The 21,927-nt window shown below is 37.2% G+C and overlaps 1 long non-coding RNA gene across 4 annotated transcripts in view; it reads left to right on the forward strand.

The window, feature by feature from the left end:
* LOC118157058 overlaps nt 1–4,922 on the forward strand; it is a 43,755-nt gene extending 38,833 nt beyond the window's left edge. For 2 of the 4 annotated variants that reach the window (XR_004746538.1, XR_004746535.1), the window contains one exon: nt 2,515–2,980. This is a non-coding gene — a long non-coding RNA (uncharacterized LOC118157058). Of the gene's footprint in view, nt 1–2,514; nt 2,981–3,820 lie in introns of those variants that run through there. The other 2 variants (XR_004746536.1, XR_004746537.1) reach the window with 2 other exon arrangements.
* The last annotated feature ends 17,005 nt before the right edge of the window (nt 4,923–21,927 follow it).

The raw sequence follows: 21,927 nt of genomic DNA on the forward strand, positions 1-21,927 counted from the left end.
TTAATTGCTGCACATGTAGAATGGGCATATTCCTTATGGAAAAAAATAGCTTATTTCAGAACTTGTGCTGAGGTACATATTCCAAAATATGTCATTTAAAAAACATTTTCCTTTCTGTGCTTTTCATCTGTTTGGTTCAGAGTTTTAGTTCATTTAGCAGAATTCTTACCATTGTTTTCTATATGTTTTTAATATTTCATACCCCAATGATATCATCATTAATGCAATAACATGAAAAACATTTGTGTTACTATTGCATTGGTAGGTGAAGTGAGCCAATGTTCTGGCAGTTCAGAGTTAGGTCTATATTTTTATAGAGGGGAAATACATAGGAGAAGGACAAACAGCTTCGAAACAAGTAGTCTTCTCAAACTTCTCTACAGATCATTGGAGATAAGGATCAGTAGACTATTTTTTGTGTATCCTTGAAAGAATATAAATAAAAATACTTTATTTAGATTATCAACATATCACAGCATGTGAAAATTATATAGGAGACTTAGTAAGAAAACTTCAGAAAACAAGAAAGGCTGAAAGTGTTTATTACTCAAAAATACTCCTGCTAGTTCTGTATTTCCATTTTGACCACTGAATAGAAGTTGTTTCTTGCAAATGTAAAATATGCATATTCTTTTACAGACAAAAGTATCTTATGTTGGCTGTGTCAATATTTTTATTACCAAAAAAATAATAATTTGATATATGAAAGACGATAAAATTCCTCAAACAATAGCAGTAGTCCCAGCAACAGTGAAAACAACCCACCACCCCCACCGGCTATTACGCTGTATCTCTCTGTGACATATCTTATTATGAAGTGCAGTGCACATGGACTTAACAGAGAGGATAAATAAGAACAATTGTTCAATGGGAAAACTTGTTGCATGAAATTTCAAATGGGTTTTCAAAACAAAAGGTCTAAATTTGAAAATGATTATTTGCATATTAACAATTACCAATAATGGTTTAGTCCAAGCAAAATGACCAAAAAAAGGTACAATTATTTGATCTAGCTTGAAGAATTCCTAAACCATTGACCATTATCCTTTGTGAACATTGGGGTTGATATGACAGAATTGGTGGCATCCACCTAACAAACATATTGTGCTCTGGGAGGCTTTCTCTCCATTATATTTTCTATGAAGATTTTTTTTTTTCTTCATCTCACGCCTCTCAGCACCTTACAGAACAGCAGAGGGAAGGGCCTGGGATCAATGTGTAAACTGAACTGCATAATTCAGAATACAACCTGCATATAATGTACTAAGTTAAAATTTCACTTTTCACAGAAAGATTTTCAAACATGTTTTGGTGTCTAAAAATTCAGCCTGTTGATATTGCAAATGGGCCCAGTTTCTACTGACCATTTGCACAAGGCAGCTAACATGTTCAAATGCTTTAGAAAGAATATTTTTCCTACTGTGGTGATCTCATTACTTTTAAGACTGTTCTTGAGACACTTTTGAAAATGAGGTGTAAGCACTTAAACATGATGGCTACAACATCAGCCCAAGCCTACAGCTAAATTTAAACTCACTTCATCTATATTTGATACAGCCTTCTATCACATAGATGCATACACACATTGGAATCGACTTTCTGATCACCCCACAGGAAAAAAAAAATTGTTCCTGAACACCTCCTGGCACAGTCTTCAATATGAGTTATGCATGTCCTTCTGCTGTGAGTCAGGGGGTCCTTGCCCCAGACCAGTAATGACCTAGTACCCCAGTCAAGGGTCAGTCACTGTTCTCACCATTTCATCACCCACTCTGCACCTTTCTCCACGGTCAGGAAGACTTCTCTACCTCCTGCCAAGAAATAGAATTTATTTTCATACCCAAAGACTTTGGAGAACCATTTTTTTAACATTTTCCATGGTACAGGAGAAAAACAAAAAACAAAAACCACTTAACTTAGAAAAAAGGAACAGGAAATAACAAAAGTTAGATTATGAAGTAATAAGAAATACCTTTGTAATGGAAAAGCTAGAGATATTCTCTTATTCTGATAAAACGTTGGTATTTTTGAACCTTGGATATTTTGATAACAATAACATGGTGGGGTAGACTTTCTGAGACTGAAAGGGAGATGCTCAAAAAAAGTTGAAAGTTGTAAGTTAGTGTTGTAAGATATATATAAAAGCGGAAACAACAGTAACGTGATTTTGCTCTGCACCAGTGCATTTCAACAGAAATTTCAGATGGTTACAAGTACAAAAGTTTGTGTCTCATCTGGATGGCAAAACAAGATAAAAAATTTCATTTGACAAAATTTCTGACAATACTCTGTGATTGTTAACTGCATCTCTATGTTAGTGCTCTCAATTGAAAAAGACTGATTAACATAACCAGTCATTTGCAAATTGTGTGAAAATCAAATTAATACATCCTGAAGTTATCCATGAGCCTGTTCTCCCTACAGTTGGATTGAAGAATCAGTATTATCCTACAGTGTGATATGACTACAAAAGAAAAGGCTATATGAATCTTTTTTAGCTTGTTTGTGTCACAGATGAAGGAGGAGAGAGTCACCATTGATGAAGAGATAACTGAATTGCAGATAAGAAATTCCTGCTGGCATAAATCCATTGCCAGCACTTGCTTCAGTATGGAGGCCGGCAAAAAGCCTTTCTCAAGGAGAGTTGCTCACCAGCTCCTTACCTTCAGGCCAATTGATGAGGTTACTTGTTGGGAGTGTTAAAGGACTCTGAAAAATGAGGTGGCAGCTAATGATCTTCCTATATTTTCTTTTCATAGAGCATTTAAGTAAGGCAAACCACAACTCCAGAACAATAACACTTTTCCTGTGGAGCACAAAATATTTCCTTCTGCTCATCACCTGATCAGGCCAGCAGACACTTGTGAGGATCAACCTATGTTGTAGGTGTTTTTGAACATGCCTGATGTTAATGTTTATGTGTTTTTAGGCTCAAGCTCACAACCTTAACTCGAGAGTTCTACTATAAAGAGAAAAGACATGAAAATAACTTGAAGTGCCTTTAAAAGCTAATGGAATGCTAATGCTGAACTGACTTAGTTATAAATTCATTATGACTTTATTAGACTGTTACAGAGCAGACTAATGTGGACATCTTAACTGAAATTTTAAAAGAAAATATTTAGCTTTCTTTAACTCTACCACTTTTATTTCCTTTATAACTCCAGTTTCATTATATTGATCAAATTTTGTAAAGTTTTTATGTTTTTATTAATATGCATTTTTCCGTTTAACTTTGTTTTTATTTTATTTTGCTTTGATACAGTTTGATTTTGGGGGAGAATTTGACTTTGATTTTTTTTTATTTTTTTTTGTTTTTGTTTTGTTTTGTTTTAGAAGTTTATGTTAAAACTTAACACGTTTTCATTTAAATGTTTTCACAATTTTTCTGTCTGAATTAAGTGTATGTATTTATACAATTTTACATTACCCTCGACTGTAAAGAACATGTGTATACTCTTCTTGTTTGAGAGGCTGTGTACAATTTTCAGATTTCCTAACTGGCTTAAAACCTGCACCTTCTAATGATACTACACCTACAGAGCATATGATGGTAAGGAGGAAGGGTTAATGGTGCCAAACCAGGGGCAGAGAATTGGTAGGTCAGCCCCTTTGGGCTGTTGAAAAGGCTTGGATCTACCTGAGATAACCACAAAAACACACCCTAAAATTGAAGTTTGAAACAGCTCTCAGACATAGCCTTGAGTGAGTCTCCTGTGTGGGAAGAAAAAAAAAAAAAAAGAAAAGAAAAAGAATACTTACATAATTAAACTTTTCTGCTACAGTCTTATCTTCTTGATTAAAGGATGTGTTTTTCCAGCAGTTACCTGGAAGATCTGTCATTCCTAAGTCCATACAGACCTCCATTCTGAAAAAGCAAGCCAGCCTAGGACTTTTCTAAACTATCTGTTTTCTGGGAAACAAGCAGGAACATAGATTTAAATTATTTTATCAATGCTATATTCAGATCTATATGGAAATTCAAAGAAGAGAGCTTCTGTAATAGCATGTATATGCCCAAGAGAAGGCAAATGAGAAATATCATTAGCTTTATCAAAGCAGTGTATGAGGAAGACAGCTCCATTAGCGTTATTTTAATATGAGGAACCTGAGGCATGGAAAGATGAAGTGACTTATCTGAAACACCTCAGAAAAACAGGTACACAAATCTATCTCACCTGTTGCATTTTAGGATATATGACAAATGGCATATGGCAGTGTACTTACCTCTGATACATCTTAATTTAAATTTATGGAGCTGGAGATTTTGGGAATTGCTTGAAACCTAAGACACAGACAGACTTTGCAATCCTTATGATATATGGGTCTATATTGTGTTATATACTTTATATGTGATTTGGGAATCTGATTTGAATATCATCAGGATCACTTTTGTTGGTGATAAAATTTTTTGGGCTATGGACTTCTGTTAAGATTACTTAAAATTGCTAAGTATACACTTAAGTCCAAAAGAAGTTCTCTCTGACAAAAACAGTTGCTAGGATGGGTAAGTATCTCTTGTTATCAGCCTGATTAACAACATCTTGCGTTATATTATCAGTCCTTCTCTGTGGATATGAAATTGGATGTTAAAACTGAATTAGACAGGACTGTGTAAGAGGCAATTTTTCAACTTCCTCAGAATAGATGATTTTGCAGCCTATTCACTTCAGCTTACTGTTGATGTTCACAACTGTTATAATAGTAGTAGTGGTGATAACACGGTCATTTCTGAGTTGCTGAAGATATGGGGTCAAACCTATGAGCACAATCAGAAAGACAGCCTTACAACAAAAGCAGAAAAATTAAACATGATCCAAGGAGTAGGAGGTGAGAAAGAAAAATGAAGTATGTGGAAATTAGACTGGTTAGAGCAATGCAGTCATGAAATCTCACTCTGAGACGATGCCTATCTTCTCTATGAAACCTTCGGAGTGAACAGCAATGGAAAAATGTTTAAGGTGACCTGGGAAACAGTGGCTTGCTACTTTTTCAAGCAGTTAGAATGCCCTGGCTGTCTTCTTATTCTTCTTCTCCAAGTCTGGAGTAAAATTTTCCTTTTATTTATTTACTATTTTAAATTTTATTTTTATATTTATTTATTTATATGATTTTATTAATCTATTTATAATACTAGTGAGTTTTGTCTTCTAGAGAAGCCAAATTGAATGATTCTAGGATTTGCAGTAGTGTCTAGGCTTAGCTGCAGTAAAGTGTTGCCTGCATGAATTATCGCCATGAATCCTTCTGAATGATGAGTGCCACCACTGAAGTCACTGTTAATGCTCCTATGGCATGGTGGGAGGTCAAGAAAGTCTTAGGGGTAAGTAGCCCTCTTTAACTGTCTCTAATCCTAAAGTTATCCCCTGTTATCCCTTATTATCTCCTGAAAAAGAAGTAATTCAGAATAGAGGCAGGATTAATCTTTCTCTCAGAGCCTCAAGAGAAAATGTTTGGCTATAGAAGGGTGGAAGAGCTGTGAAGGTCTAGCATATCTATGCATTTGTGTCTGGATTCTACTACTGAACCATCCACTGTACCTCTTAGAGGAAATGAGGATAAAAAGATTTTTTTTTTTTCTCTCAGTGAGTTTACTTAGACTATCATCATTGTCTAGAAAGAGAGAACTGAAGAGGAGGGTAATAGATATGAAAGAGGTTCTAGAAAACAACAGCAAGCCAGGAGCCATAAAGATCAAAGATCTTTTCTCAGGTGGCAAGGTTAATATGCAGTGGACTCTCAAGTTATTCCTTTAAAGATATGGCCACCTCCATTTCTTTCTCTGGGTTTTGTTGCTGATTGATGCCTTTTTGCTGATTGTTTTTTTTTTTTTTTTTTTTTTTTAAGCCTCAGACACAGGGCCTCCCACTCTCTTCAGTGAGATGCTCTTTGGCAACCTGGGTCTCTGAAATTGTGTATGTGTAACCCCAATACGCATGTAACACTCAAATATCCTGATAAAACAGGAGAAAGTAAACCTGTACAATTTGAACAGTAGGTAGAGGTTATATGAGTGCAAAATAGATGGTTTATATTACTGTTCATTTTTAATATTCCCAATGTTTAAGCATTGTTTGCAATGTATGATTAACTTCCTTCTTGTTAATTAAGTGTATTGGCGTGATGATGCTAGTAAGACCTCAAGAATATGCATTTAGCATTTTGATATCAGTTACAGCCAAAAATTCTCATCTTACCTCAAAATAAGCTTCTTTCTGGATGGCAGTGTTACCTCACATGCCCCGCTGAAGTTCTGTTTTCAAAGGTGGAGGGCGTGCAAAGACTCATATCACTTAAGAACCAGAGAACTAAACAGCAAGGACAAAGTGTGTTATAAGCTTGAAAAATTGAAAAATGTGACAGAATACTTTGGATTTTTAAAATATATATTCTAAAAATGTGTTTATAGGAATATATATATATACTCCAATCCCAGGAATATGAATTATATATCTATATATTTATATATATTTTCTAAGCCCACGATCAGCTCCAAATGAGCCAGGAAATAATCTCTAAACTCACACAAGCAAACTTTCCATCTTAATTTAAATATATTGTACTAAAACATCCATGGTGTCTAAAACACTGAACAATGTTATATTTTTATCCAGCCTTGCTGTTTAACATACCTAAAGGCAAGCAACCTCCCTGGAGCATAGTGCTCCCATATTTATTTATTTATTTATTTATTTATTTATTTATTTGTTTGTTTGTTTGTTTATTTATTATTTTCACTCTTACCAAAGGAAAGTTGCTGAACAGGATGGGCAGATGAGAGGGTGCTGAAGGCAGGAACTGATGAAGTTGATGAGTGTGAGGAGAGCTGTGTATTAGGAGAGGCACTAAAGCCAGGCATCTACAATGACACTGGCATGCATTTTCTTACAGGAACATTAGCTCTGGATGTCACATTAGAGGAGACATCTTCAGGATTTTTACCTGTTTTACCTGTAGGTTTAAAAGGCATTTTAACAAACTTGTCCCATGTTAATCTGCATTGGCTAGCACCAGACATATCTCAGAACACATTGATTTTAAACTTATCACTTCATAGACACTCGTTTTTCTGTTTTTAATTAGTAAATAAATTCTTGCTCAGGCTACCTGCTGTGGTGTCCTGCCCCTGTTTCTAGCACCATTTGATAATATCTCTTCCTCCAAGCCTACATGCATCTCTGACCATCTGTTTCTACCTACAAGCTCTGTGTACATGAGACAGGCATGCTCTTCCTCCTGCTCACGCTGCTACGGAGCTAGAGGAGAGGGAGCAGGAACTTTTATTGGGTAGATGCTCCTTGCAATGCCTTCACATGTGGTGGGAGGACAGCTAATCTCTTAACTGCCCTTTCTTCCTGGGAAGAGGAAAGAAAGGAGGGAGGAGGGAAAGGAAACCTTTCTGTAATGCTTGTAAGTGATTACAGAAATCTCAGCAGAGGCTTCAGATAGAAACAACCCGATATTTGTACACACTGCTGTAGGGCATGGTCAGCAGTCTTCATGTACTGCTTTGCTGAGGCTCAGGAGGCATTTACACATCCATAGAACTAACTAACCAGCTGTCATGACACTACTGGGAGTGTGATCTCTTCTTTTCAACTGATTGTATAGAGCAGGTAGATGAGCCACAAGCAAAGCATGCAGTTTCTTGTCTAATCTGACTGCTCAGGCAGTGATTGTTGTACAGATTGTATGACTAATAGCAAAAAGCCATTCTGAATCCATCTTCATTCAAGTATGAACTGGGTCCCTCAAGAAGTAGCTGTTTGCTTAGATGTTTTTGCTGTCTTAGTCATTACTGCATTGATAATAACTTTAGGTTCTGCCCTGCCCTCCAAATTATTTTGGAGCAGATGAATGTTAAATGTTACATTTTTACACTTTAAATGTTAAAATTATGTCTTTTATTAAGAGCAGATCTTTGTGGTGTAGCTTACACCTGAATGTTGAGGCCATGAGAAAGCGGAAATCATGGCTCAGCAAACACCAGTAAAATATCAGCATTGGCTGATATTTTGTAAAGCAAAAACATCTCTCTAATACAGTGGTTTATTTAAAATTAGACATTAGACATGAAATGATTGAGTAACATTAAGATTATTTTCTTTTGTCTCTGAAGAGGGAGAATGGTGGTATCTCAATATATTGTGACCAATGGAAAATACCAAATTCCTAAGTAGTGTTAATTTTAGCAACTAGCTCTTGTGAAATGATCACAAATTTCTACCACCAAAAATATTTTAAGATGTCAGAATTTTTATTTAATTTATTGGGAAAAAGACAATGTATATATATATTTCCATAATGTAATACCCATTTTACTTTTTATTTATATAACATATTACACATCATCTTCTTTAATGCAATAGCATTGTTAGTTTCTGTTTTTATATGAGCACTAGTAACACTGGCATCCAAACTGTTCTGGTGCCTCAAACAAAGCCTGTAAAGTATTATATATGGCCAGGGATTTTTGCATTTTCAGTGCTTTTATACTGAATTTGTAAGATGTCTGAATAAAAAGTATTAAGTAGAGATAATGACATGAGTATGCATCACATCACTACCTGTAGAAATCAGATCAAGTTTTCCTCTAGCCTAACCGCTTGCCTTCAAGAGTGGCCAACAGCAGTTGCTTAGTATAATAGTCCAGCTCAGAAAGGAACTCCCAGAAAAGGGTCATTGGCGGTTAGGAACTTCATGAGCTGGAAATTGCATCCATATGGCTATGTCTAATTCTATTTGATGCACCTTTCTTCCATTAATTTGTTTTAACACTTTTATGCCACCAAAACATCCTCTGGCAACAAGTTCCATAGATTTATGTAATGTTAGGTGCAATGTGAAAAAGTCCTTCCTTCTGTTGTTTTAAACATGAGGACTGATTATTTCACTGAATGTACCCTGTTATGAGAAACAGCAAGTAGTCGTTCATTAGTCACCTTCTCCATGTCACTTACTGGCATACTACTGAATGATGGGAACTTACACAACAAAATGAAATGCATACCTTCTAAGAATGGCTGCTAAACTTTTCTTTTAATCAAGATTCAACCTTCCCTGTAAATGACAGTCATTATGCACCATTAAGGATGAATATGATGTGCTGCTGGAAATAAAGATTGGCTTGTTTTATATCCCAGTCATTCTGGATTCTGTCTTTCATCTCTGAGAAGTGACCGACCAAGAGTATTAATTCACAGGAAATGATCTCTTTGAGTTTGCTAAACTTTGGAACAGGTCCCATGAGAGAAAATCTGTTTCTGTAGGTGAGATGTGTGTCCCAAATTCATGTAATCAAGAAGAGCAAGAAGGTTCTATACAAGAGGACTGAATACAGATTCATGAAGATCGAATCCTAAATTATGTGAATCATGCTTTCAATTTATTCTTCTAAGCTGCCACAGCTGAACACTGTAGCAGCAGACCTGGAACAGTCACGCTAGCTAGGTCTTGCAAATGTTTCACAGAGAACAGATGGTGGAGACTACTTAAATTTCTAAATGCAATAAATAAATCCCCATGGAGCCTGAAGTGGATCACCAGTGACTAAACAGTGTTTAGTAACTTTGGTTTGTGTGTCTGCTATTGGTACTGATGCAGCCCATTTCCCTTAGCCTACCAGGCCTGCTTTCTGGATCAGCTTTCCTTTATATTCATCCAAAGCCTAGATTCATATCACCTGCCTAGTTTAAGCAGCACAAATATGTACATAGCCAGTAATGTATCATGTGCTCAAGGCAATTCAAAAATGAGCCTTCAGAGATGGCTCTTTGCGGTTATTTAGGATGTCAAATTTAATGTGCTTTTAACCTCATGCTTCTTGCCCTGGTGCTTTCATTTGGTGGGCTTTTAGTCAGGCAGATGGGGTTTATTCAGGCCTGAGTTACAAACTGTGCAGGAACTGAAGATATGGCAGGTACTGCAGTGGTCACTTAATTATGGACTGGCTTACTGTGTGTGTTGCTCCATCGTTCCTGTGTCAGCTCCTGTTGCAATCTGGCTCATGGACATCTCAGACAAGCTGCTGAAGAACATCTAGCCTGGGTTGGGTACCTATTACATGTCTAATTAGAAGGAAACAATTACCAGCATTACATGGTGCAATTGAAATTCCATGGAAGCAAACAGCAGCTTTGGCATTTATTAAAGCTTCTCTTTTTAAATACTCCTTACATATTGATTTGTCTATTAACTTCCATTAACTGTGTATACAATGCAGATTTAGGTTTGTTATAAAGTTCTGTGTTATCCATGTGTCTCTCTTGCATTTCAAAATAAATCCTGTTTTTGTTTCTTCTTGAATCTTGAGACTAATTTTCTAGTTTGGTCAACATAACGTGGAAGAAAGGCATTGCCCCTCTGGCAAAGTTTCTGTTTCTATCTCTCTCCAGTGTTGCTATTATTTATTTATTTATTTATAAAACAAACAAAAAAAAACAAAAGGAAACAAACAAACAAAAAAACCTCAGGCCTGAATAAACCCCATCTGCCTGACTAAAAGTCCACCAAATGAAAGCACCAGGGCAAGAAGCATGAGGTTAAAAGCACATTAAATTTGACATCCAAACAACATGCTTCTTGAAACTCCTTGTTGTGTACTCTCAGTTTTCCCAGATAACACATAACATAGCAGCTACAGCTTCCAGTGCTCTCACTGATGATGGGCTGCTTCTGCAGTATGGGTGAGATCTTCCTCTCGCCTCACTTCCTTTGCTCACATGGATGTGATGGGATCTGAAAACCCGCTCCCCTGAAGCATGGAAGAAATACATGGTAGAAATATGTTTCTACCTGTGGATGGTACATTTCTAGCATGGATAACTGGGTAGTCTGTGTTGTGCCCACAGCAGGGGGTCACTCCTCTGTTCTGTGGAGATGGGTGAGAAACAAGCAGGACTTGTGCACTATCTGGAAAAATCCTTCTTTCAAGTAAGATGGCTGTTCCAGGTGATGTACTTATCTAGGCTCTTTCCAAGCTTAGTCTTCTAAGGTTTTGCAACAGGGCTCCACATCTGAGCCCTGATCCAAATCTCAGCTCTACAGCCTACCTCCCTGATTTAAGTGGGTTTGGATGCATGGAGCCCCAGCCACTCTGGATCCATGATGCTCTTTTCCTGATTAGAGACACATAGTATGAAACAGGTGTAAGCCATGGGGGAAGAGAGCTCTTTCCTTTCATAGCAGCTCTCAGAATCCCTCTACCAGCATGGAACACCAGAGCTTTACCCAGGTCCACTGGTGCAGGGAAATTCAGTAGAGTCTGCCGTGGCCAAAACCCTGCTGACTATTGCTGAAGATAGCAGTTGCTCATGTTTGCTCATTTTCAGCTTTCAGTCATTTTCAAATATTTCATTCATTTCCAGTTCTGAGCAGCTTGCTTTCTTGCACGTTTAAAGAGACTTTCATCTACGTAACAAAAACAGTGATTAGCCCTCAACAATGAACAATATATATATTTTGCAGTCATTTTTCCCTATTAAAGACTTCAATGTTTTTATTTTTAGAGTAGAAAAATATTGATGAGAAAATTTGTAAATTACACAGGAAATACACCTTTCTACGTAATTTTGAACTCCAAACTCACCGAAAACAGAGGTAAGACCCATCCCTGCCAACACAAAATTGTCCATAATATTCCATGAAGACTTGTAGCAGTAGGGGAGCTTCACTCTAACGAAGCCGGTGGGACAACATAACTGATGCCATTTGATTACTCTGCCTGTGTATTTTGTCTAAAAGGCACACTTCATTTTCATGCTTATTTTAAGTTACTTGAACATTCATTCTAGGTATATTAGAAAATCTGATGTATTCTCCTTATCTACTATTTCCTCTTATTTTCCCCTTTTTGGTAGTTTATATGGGAAAATTGCCTCTAGAAAACTATTTTAAAACTGCAGATATATACTATTCTAATTTTGTTTGCACAGCATTTTGGATAAAGAGGTTTGTACTAAAGCCATTCAAATATAAAACTGACCCTTATTCATTCACACCTGCAATGTACCCCCAGCGGCATGGACTGGTGATGAGCTGTATGGTTTCTCAGGGGTCTCTTGGAGGTTTATCCTCTGACAGGTGTCATTCCCTGGGATCTTCACCCCTCAGACCTCTACAACCCTTTTGAACTTCCTGTTCTGGTATCCCCTCTAGGAGGGCTTCCTCGCTGCTGTGGAAGACACACAAGTTATTTCAGGTGCTATTCCTGATCAGCTGGTATATCTAATGCATGCATAATACATGACAGTGCATTTGAACATACATTCATGAACATACATTCACAAATTAGTGAATATAATAGGAATGTATAAACAGCTTGCACCTGCCAAACAATGAGTGAGACACCTGTGTAACATCAGACAACATTAAATTGTTTAGTATTTCACTGAATTCACATGAGGTCATTCCCCCATCATTCCTCATACTCCATACATTAACTCAGTTAGCTAGGATACCCCTCAGCAAGGGATGTACTGAACCTGGACCTGGAGAGAATAGTGACTTTCATTCTAAATTAAAAACAAACAAACAAAACAGCAGCAACAACAACAAAAAACACTGACCAATGATTGCACTGTTTGGGTTTCAAAACTGCTTTAAATCCATTTAGGTTTCTTCATACACATAGGATGAGAAAGCGAAGCCAAGGAAAAGACAGATGTTAAGAACAATTATAAGTTTAAAAAATATTGAATTCCACTCAATCCATTTATTCTGAAAACAAAATTCATTATTATGATCATTACTGGCATTTTATGCCTTTCTTACTGTAATGAATAATAACTTCTGATGTTGTCAGAAGAAGGAAAGATTAAACACTCAAAATGTCTTAGTCATTGTTAGATATAAAATTGATGCCTCAACATAAAAAAAAAAAAAAAATGTTGTCATGATATTAGCAAGTTGTCCCTTCGGTTTCTCAAGAGTATGACAACGCACATATAATTACACGGGGAATGAGAGTGGTGAGAACGGAGAGGTGCGGCCTTATAGTGCACTGAGTACAGGCACACACCTAAGAAAACAGCCAGTCACTCAGGAAACTGATAAAGAGTTTCTGTGCCTCACATCCAAGGCGATAAGCAGCACTCTGGAGAGTAAGAATGCCTCATCCACCATTTCAGTTGTGTACCTGAGACGTGCAAGTCTGCCAAACTAACTTTAAAAGGTGCATGATCCATAGGCACGCTACAGCGAAGCACTGCCTTCAGGTCAAAGCACTGCCTTCAGTTTGACTAGGAGTGGGGCAGGAATGCATGGGATGCTGCTCTGCCACTAAGCTAACAACAGATATTCCCCTTTGCCACCCCCCAAATCCCCTTGGACTGTGATCTGAGTTTATCCTTTTGTTAAATAATGACAAATTTCTTTAGTAAAGCTAAAGTGCTGTATAAATGTTTTGTACTAGTAGTAATGGTATTAATAAGGGTAGTGTAGCAAACTGGGAAAACAAACAAAAAACCCTCCAACTTTTGTGAAGTGTGCAGCAGAGGCTTTCTTGAAAATAAATACATGTTTTTACTCCTTTAATCTCAAATATGTCAGTCTTGAAAACAACAACAGACAAAACAAGACATGTAAAAATCTATAGGAAATAAAAGAAGAAGAAAGCTATATTAAAATAAATTATGCTGAATGTTTAAGATAATGGGACTAGGAACCTATAAGTTAATATGAGAACTTCAGATGTTATAAGCAGTATTGGTTCTTTCTACATGAAGTAGACCTTTTAAAACAACCTAATATCCTTCTTCTTAACAGTTGTCAAAAATGTTACAAGAAGGGTAATAAAGCAACCTCACTCTACTGGTACAACTTGATTTAGGAAACTGCTGAGAAAGACAGTGACACAGACAGTAGTTTGGAATAGAAAATGCTACGAAAACAAAAAGCAGGCTGTCAGTCTCTTCAGTGAACCTAGTTTTTTCAGTTTACACAAAATGCATAGATTAGTAGCTGGAACAGTTTTTCTAAGAATCCTGTCAAAATTCAATCATGATTTTTTTTGCTGTTGATCACTATAAGTGGATGGAAGCTATTACTGATATAATTGTTGTCACAAACTTGGAATTTCAGATTTTCTGGAAGAAAATTAACATTCTTGATTTTGCTATAAATTTGAAATTATTTGAGGAAAGGAAATGGAAACCTTCACAGTTTCCTAAATGTCTTCAGATTTGATTATTTTTCTCTGAAAGGTATGCATTGCAGGTTCAACTAGTTTTTGCATATGAGGAGGAGATACAGAAAGGTTTGAAGTATCCACAGATAAGTATTTTGTAGTGTATAAGCTTTGTATTTGATTTGTACAAGCTTTTCTGCTTGATAAGTTTTCCTGTGTCCTGCAAGAATGGCAATACTTGGGCTAGTGACTCTGCAAGCAAAACAAAAATCTCTAGCTCCAATGGAAGAACTTTCCTAAACCCTGGGTTTTGTCCTCAGCTGTGATTTCCCAGATGCTTATTCTACTGCTCATCCTGCCACTGCTGGTGCGAATAGTACGAGTACAGATAGCAGTGTAGTTGAATCCTCTATTTGTATTGGTCACTGTTGCCTTTCATTAACCTACTGCACCAATTTCCTCTCAAGCACCTTTCCTTTCGGGTGTGGTTTTAAAAACAGCGGCAACAGCTGGTATAATAAACTTCTTCTCCCCTCAGCCTGCTGTTTTAGGTTGCTACACTAGAGCAAGTGGTTCATGTATTTTAAGGCTAGAGGAGAGACCATTATAATAATTTCATTTACCATGGATTAGAAACAGAGTACATACTTCAAAAATATACCTAGCATACAGAATTCAGAGGTATGTGTGGTCTTGACATAAGCTTTTGTGGGTGGAGATCCCATCACTTCCCCTTGTTATTTGTTTAATATTTTTTACACTTCCACATGGAAAATTTGCACAGTGCCTACAGCTCGTTTTTCTCTAGAATACAGATTTCAGACTCTTAGTCTTTCTCGGCCTTTTTTTTTTTTTTTTTTTTTTTTTTTTTTACTGAAGTTAAAGAGGCTGCTAATGTCAATATCTCCCCCTCATGCATGCAATTATGGCACATGAAAAATCCTGTGGACCTCTCTGCTCCTCTGCTCCCTATTATAAGTGGTATCAGCAGTCCTTCCAACAGTTATTCTTTTCTTTTCTTTCTTTTTTTTTTTTTTTTGACCCCCTCCTCCCTTTTCTTTTTTTTTCTCTTTTCATTTCAACTCTCTTTTCTTCCTAGGAAAAGGCATCCCCAGCTGCAAAATGTTTGAATCAGTCTCTGGTTACTTAAGCAGTCTCCATCTTTTAATCAAGAGCACCCTGTTTTCCTTCTCTTTGCATCTGAACTGTGCAATTAGTTTTAAATATACATATGGCCAATTACATTACAACATCACAACATTTTTACAACAGCAGACCTTGAGAAGGCAGAAGTGTGAGATGTGAAAATTCAAAAACTCTTCGCAACTTTTGTCTTTGTTAGACTGATTGATGAGTGGACATTAGTCTCCGTATCCAAACAGACCTGTGCCATTTCTTTTCTACCTTCCGTAATTCCCACACATGCTAGGTCACAGTCTGCTTTGCTCTCCTTCTCCTTTCCTCATTGTGCAAAATTTCATCATGAGAGTAATCCCTAGAAGAACATACTTCTCCCTGAAGGAAGTACCCAGAAAGGCAACAAGTGCACCTGAGGTGGAAGAGGGTTTTTCTCTCCTTCCACCATCTAAATGGGGTCCATCATCAAGGCTGGAAAATCCAGTTTTAGAAGCATGAGATTTATGACTAAAAAGAAAAGGGGCTGGCTGGCTTCAACCATTCCCAAAATCTTTTGGGGTAAAGTCTTCGTGCAGTTGAAAATAACATTTTTTTTTTTTTTAAAAAAATCCTTATTGTCTCCCTACTACGAGAAAATGATATAATCCCCAGCCTGTATCTGAGGGGATCTATCTCATTTGCATAAAGGAATAAAGGTATTTTGAATACAAATCCCGTGTAATTTGTTTTCCAGAAGAAAAGAGAAAACAAAGAGGGAAAAATACACTAGAATCCCCCTGGCTAGTCTGAAGTAATACTTAGTTCACTTAGGTTTATGCACCCAACTCCGGAAAATCAAACAAAAGCACATCCTCCTTGTTAAGTCAGCAGAGAGGAAATCACTCTAGAGGATGAATCAGAGCGTCCAAGATCTGAATTACTTGTAGGACATACTTATCTCCTCCCAGTGACTACAGAGGGAGTGCAGGATGACAACACTTAGCAAGTCAGAACATCAGTTAGAGGCCTACAGTGAGGTGGTTTTCCATACCTCTGAAGAAATCCACATCGTATGAGTATAGAAACAACGTTGCATGACTTAGGCAAGCTGCATGGTAGGTCCTACTCTAAACTTTGTATTTTGCATGTTTAAATGAATTCTTCAGCAACCTTTGCAGTGACCTGTATCCCATTGCCATTTTGACTATACTAAAATTAAATATATAAATCAAGAAATAGTTCTTAACTCTTACATAGTTTGCAAATAAAACTGTATTAGCAGCAATTGGTCTTTCCTGTCTTCTCTTCAAAGTAATTTGTAGATCTTTGTTGACATTTAACACATAATTAAAGCTGACTCCTAAAAAGAGAGAAGGATGATTCTGTGGTTAGGGTGTACATGTGGCTTGCTCCCTCTCTTTACACTCTTCTTTGACACAGGATCAGACATCTACTTACATTTTGGCTTCTGTACTTGACCTATCCGTTAAATGGGAAATACTGTCCTTTTCTACAGCAGTTATTATAAATCATTCTGGAGTCAAGAAGCCCAATAAATTGTTCATCCCTGAAACTATTTTCAAAGAAGGACCAAATCTTTGCTTGGTGAACTCAAGATTTGGAGCAACTTGTTTAACTGCAGAGGTTCTTCCTCCTCTGCAGCTTCTTTTGTCTCTTACTGGAGTCCAGGACTTTGTCACTTTGTAGCTCTGATTCATCAAGAAGGACATGTAAACTTCCAGAGATAATGAATACCACACATTCCATCAGGTTCATGCTCCGCAGGCCTTTTAGTGCCTTAAACATACGATAGTTTCAAAGCTGGCTGGAAAAGAAGCCTCAAGGCTTATGCTCCATTTGGATATGTTACCAGCCAACTTCTGTATAACTTGCAAAACAAGTTAGTGTCTAAGCTGTGGCTGAATTTACAAGAAATTCCACAGAGCTATGACAAGACAAAAGAAATCTTATCATTTGAAGATTACAAATTTAGCCAACAAAGAGGCATTCATCTCTGTCAAAGTTGGAAACTAATCACACAATCCACACCAATGGCAGCAGAACCTTTTTAGGCCTAGGAAACATATATGAGTCAAAATATGCTGATTTTGAGCATGTTTGGAGACATGGACATAAGAAGGTTGAGTCATCTCTGAGAGCTGGTATAATTCAAACTGCCCTAGCCATTGTCGGCAGCAGTGATGGAGCCCAAGGGATAGCAGAGCTCCTTGAGAGGGGCTAGTAGTCTGCACAGTAAGACTACTGCACAGCAGTAAGCAAGGCAAAGGAAGCCTGAGAGTTGTGCCTGTAATTCCTGCACATCCAGTTGCCACTGCTACACCTCTTATGCCAGCTGTCTGCAGACACCATAATATATGGGAGATTGAGGGCACTGCATTGCACTGGAGTCCTCTGCTAGGAAGATTACTCTTGCTAGGGACTGCATACACCTGCATAGCAGACTTCCTCTGGGTTGCATTGTGGTTTAATATGGTAAGAGTTGAAGCAATATTTCCCTCTGCAAAACCAAATCATGCTTTTCCTCCTCATCTGAGCAGCCTCACTGAGCCTGAGCAACAGGTTGGGCTTGTAGGGTACATGTATAGCCGCCTTTGAACTAAACTCTACCTTCAGTTATACCTCCGTGAGCTTGCACTTCAGTGACACCAGTTGGGATGTTTCATTACAGATGTTTCATTACAACAGCTCTAGACCTTTTCACTCATTCTGGAGTTCCAACGGCATTTTCCGAGTAAACCAGCAATAGGACCAAATGAAATATATGATTATTACCATAATCATTTGGTCATCCTTGCTTTCTGATCACACATAGTAAGGCATTCACTGTACAGAACTGAGCTACAGTTTTAAGTAATCCCAAAACGTTTGGTTTGAAAGTCTAAGGAAGATTATTGAGCATTTATCTAATTTACTGATCTTGTGCAAGCATGTTTCTCTCTTTCATAAATAAATAAATAAATAAATAATCTAGTTTTTTTTTTTTTTTTAAATTTATTTATTTCCCAGTGAGCAGAAAATAAAATAATAATCATAAGAGGACAGGCCCATGAGGCCTTGGAGTCTGCTGTGAACGTTGTGAGTTTGTTTTTTTTTCCCCTAAAATAAATTATTTTTATCTAATATATAAAATAAAAAAAAATGTCAAAAAGATATTTCACAGAGAATGATATATTAACAACAATTTTGGCTGAAAAATGTAGGGGAAACCTGCAAAGTGAGAAACAATAGCATGTGTAGAAACTTAGCTTTAATAAGATCAAGTTTTGCCCTGCCATGTTTTGAAACTATCTGGAAGAGCCTGTTGCCTTCCACAAAGAACAAACGCTGCTAAAATTACTAACGCAATAACTCTACTTAACAAACAACTTAATACCTGCAGACTTTCTAACTGGGCGTGGAGGTGTAATTGGCTCTTTTGAATCTTTCTCCTTGGACAGAAGCCAAAGTAAACTCCCAAGTCAAGTCACCCTGATTTAAAAACCATTTTTCTGAAGCTCTTGTTTCCCATGAAGGCCTGGTATCTATTTAATAATTGGAAATTCAGATATATTTGAAATGCTTCATTTGGAGACTTTGTCTGAGTAAAGTCCGTATGAGCAGGAAGTACAAATATGCTTTAGGACACATGAACCTCTGTGTAGCACACACTGTTTTTTGTAGGTTACTAAAATGAAATATATATAAGTTGAAAGCATCTGTTTACATGCATTATGTCATCAAGCACAGACGTGCATTAAAAAGATTTTTGATATGAAGACTGCATTGTACTTCCAATGTCTTTGAACATCAGGTGCTGTTTATATTTTTGACTGGAGAAAATCTCTCTGATGAATTCCATCAGAGAATTGTCAGAAAAAATATTAACAACATATTTTGGAGGCACAGCAATGAGATGTAATGGTGAAACTTTCTACTTATGACTAAAAGATTTTGTACATTTCTGTTTACCTTTTCATAAAACCTTTTACCTTTTTACCTTTAATTTGGCAATGCTAGAAAGGCCCCAAGGCTCTCGGTGTGAAATTTGCATTGACTTTTTTTTTTTTTTTTTTTCCTCCCAAATACAGATTCATTTCCATTCATCAAAATATTTGATATGTTTCATCTGTCGTAAAAAAAGGCAAAGTATTAAATTAAGTTAAAAATACAAGGATCAAAATCAACCATTGGAAAAGCTTTTGTACAGCAACTCATTAGTCTTTTTAACTTTTTTTTTTTTTTTTTTTTTTTTTTTTTTATCATTCAGCCCCAGATGAATGGTCTGCAAAACAGTTATCGCTTATAGTCATAGGCTGGATGAAATCTAGATGTAGAAATTGGGAAAAAAAGATTTCTGAAAACATTGCTTTTTAGAGAAAATAGGTTTTTAGAGAAAAAGAGAAAGAAAGAGGTATAGGGAGCTGGTATTCCCACCTTTGTGGTGTGACAGTCACCAGAGATGAGAGGCTACTGCAGCAGGTGACAAAAGGCCACTGCAAGACGTGTGCCTAGGAAGAGCTGTGCTTCAGAAGAGGCCTGGGGTAGCCTGCTTCAGGTGGGCACAGTCCCGTTTATACAGCTAATACATCCATGGCTCTTCTAAAAGTCTGAGTTTATTTCAGAGAAACAAGAGGGTCATGGGCATCATTTCCACTTCATTCAAATTTTGCCCTTCATTTTATATATATTTCTAAGTCTAATTATTATTTTTTATACTGATGATTATTCAGAATGACGGGTAAGTAATGAGTGCCATTAGCTGAAGCAATACTGCTTAGCCACCCCAGTTTTCTTTGTGATACACTGCGACACGTCCTATTTTCTCAGTCTGCAAGCATCTCTGGAGTACAAAGTGTCTCTGGTGAAAACAATGCCCCAGATGTAATACTGGCTATAGTATATCCACACCAGAGATGAGCTAATTCTGCCTTGGAGGTATCAGAACCACAGGCAATTCAGTAGACCTCTAACATTTGCATTAGAGCCAGATGATTTTTTATTTTATTTTTATTTTTATTTTTTTTAAGTGAAATTCTAAAGAAGCTGCATCAGGAACTCCCCAATAAAAATAACAGGCTGTTAGCATTTCAACTGTTTCATTTCAATTATGCTTATTTTGCAGATGACACAGCAACATATAAGATTCAGTAGCAACAATCCTTACTTTACTGAGGTTACATACACATTTTTACAGAGCTAGCTAAAGTCTTCCTGTCTTATCTGTTAAACCAGGGAATGCTTGCTGTAGGAGCTAAAAATAATGAAGGTAAATTGTAATGCTAAAACGAAGGAGAAAAAAGTCTTTTGAAGCATTGCCCTGTGGGACTTGCTTAGACTAGTTCGGTCAGGTTTGGGAAGTATTAGAAGACGGAGGATGTGAAAATGAAGAGAATCTGAGTTCTGACATGAGGTAAAAAGCACGCCACCTGTCTGATCACTGACAGATGTAAAGCTGAGCAAGACAGGGGTAAACCCTCCAAAGGATTTTGATGTGGAAACCATGTGACAACCAGGTAAGTTAAGTATTATTCATGCTATTTCAACATTTTTAGATATATTTTCTCCTTTTTCCTAATTAAAAAGTATTTGCTTTGGGGAGCCAGCCAGTTCCTGGGTGCCCCAAGAGAGCAGTATGCGGGAGAGGTGGGGGGGCACCAGGTCCCTCATCATATCATGGACCTGGAGGCTTCTGCTCCAGGGGCCTCAGAACAAGAGGCCTGTGCTACAGTGGGGAAGGAGTCCTGTTAAACCAGAAAATAAGCTGTGTGCTCTAGATAATGGCAAGGAAGAACCGAGGGCTAGTTTGCAACATTCAGGTGTATCCATTATTAAGAAATGATGCAAACCCTTTCTTCCAGGAGGAAGCACCAGGGAGCATGCCTGCATACTGCTTTACCTCTCTGTGTCAATGCTACATTGCATGGGGTGGTTTGCCCTGCTTTACCCGAGTGTCAAAGGCTGGACTTACGCTCACTGAAGAGCTTACTTTTTCCAAGGAGATGGGGATGGAGTCAAGATTACGTTCCTCTGGGTGCAGAGTGAGACTCTTTTTGACCGTACTAGGGACTTTGCAAAAGTGGCCTGTACCTCTCCTCTACTTTTTTCCCTTTTCAGTCTACTTAAATCAAAGGTTTCTCACATAATCATTAAGCTTAACGGATTTTTCCCCCTGATTTCAGTACAATCTCAAATGTTTGCTATTAAAGGCATTTTAATTTTTTTTTTATTTTATTTTTTAAAAATTGCTCTTGTAGAAGGGGGTGATTCATGCTTCTGTATATATAGGGACATGGGTAGGTGAAATTTGTTATTCCCCACATTGTTATCTAACCAGTCAGTCTACACAGACATAGCTAGCAACTATGAATAATAAAATCAAATAAAACCACTTTCAGAGAAATGGGGACTCCCTACAGATTTAATTTTACATTCTGAAGAGGCATTGTGACTCCTTTTTCTATGTGTGTTGTATGTAAAATGACTTTTGTGAAACAAAGAAAGAGACAAAAAATGTTTAAAAACTCACTAGTTCTGGTATGAAATACTTACGATAATTCATGAAGAACAGTAGCATGAACTGCTAAAAGACATCAAAGGGAAAATATGTACTTTTTTGGGTTTTACAGCTCAGCGGAAATACACTGAAAGTACTCAGAACAAACCTCTAACCTAATGCTAGCACAGAA

This window comes from Oxyura jamaicensis, assembly GCF_011077185.1.
Source record: "Oxyura jamaicensis isolate SHBP4307 breed ruddy duck chromosome 2 unlocalized genomic scaffold, BPBGC_Ojam_1.0 oxy2_random_OJ106576, whole genome shotgun sequence".
NCBI classification, from domain to species: domain Eukaryota; kingdom Metazoa; phylum Chordata; class Aves; order Anseriformes; family Anatidae; genus Oxyura; species Oxyura jamaicensis.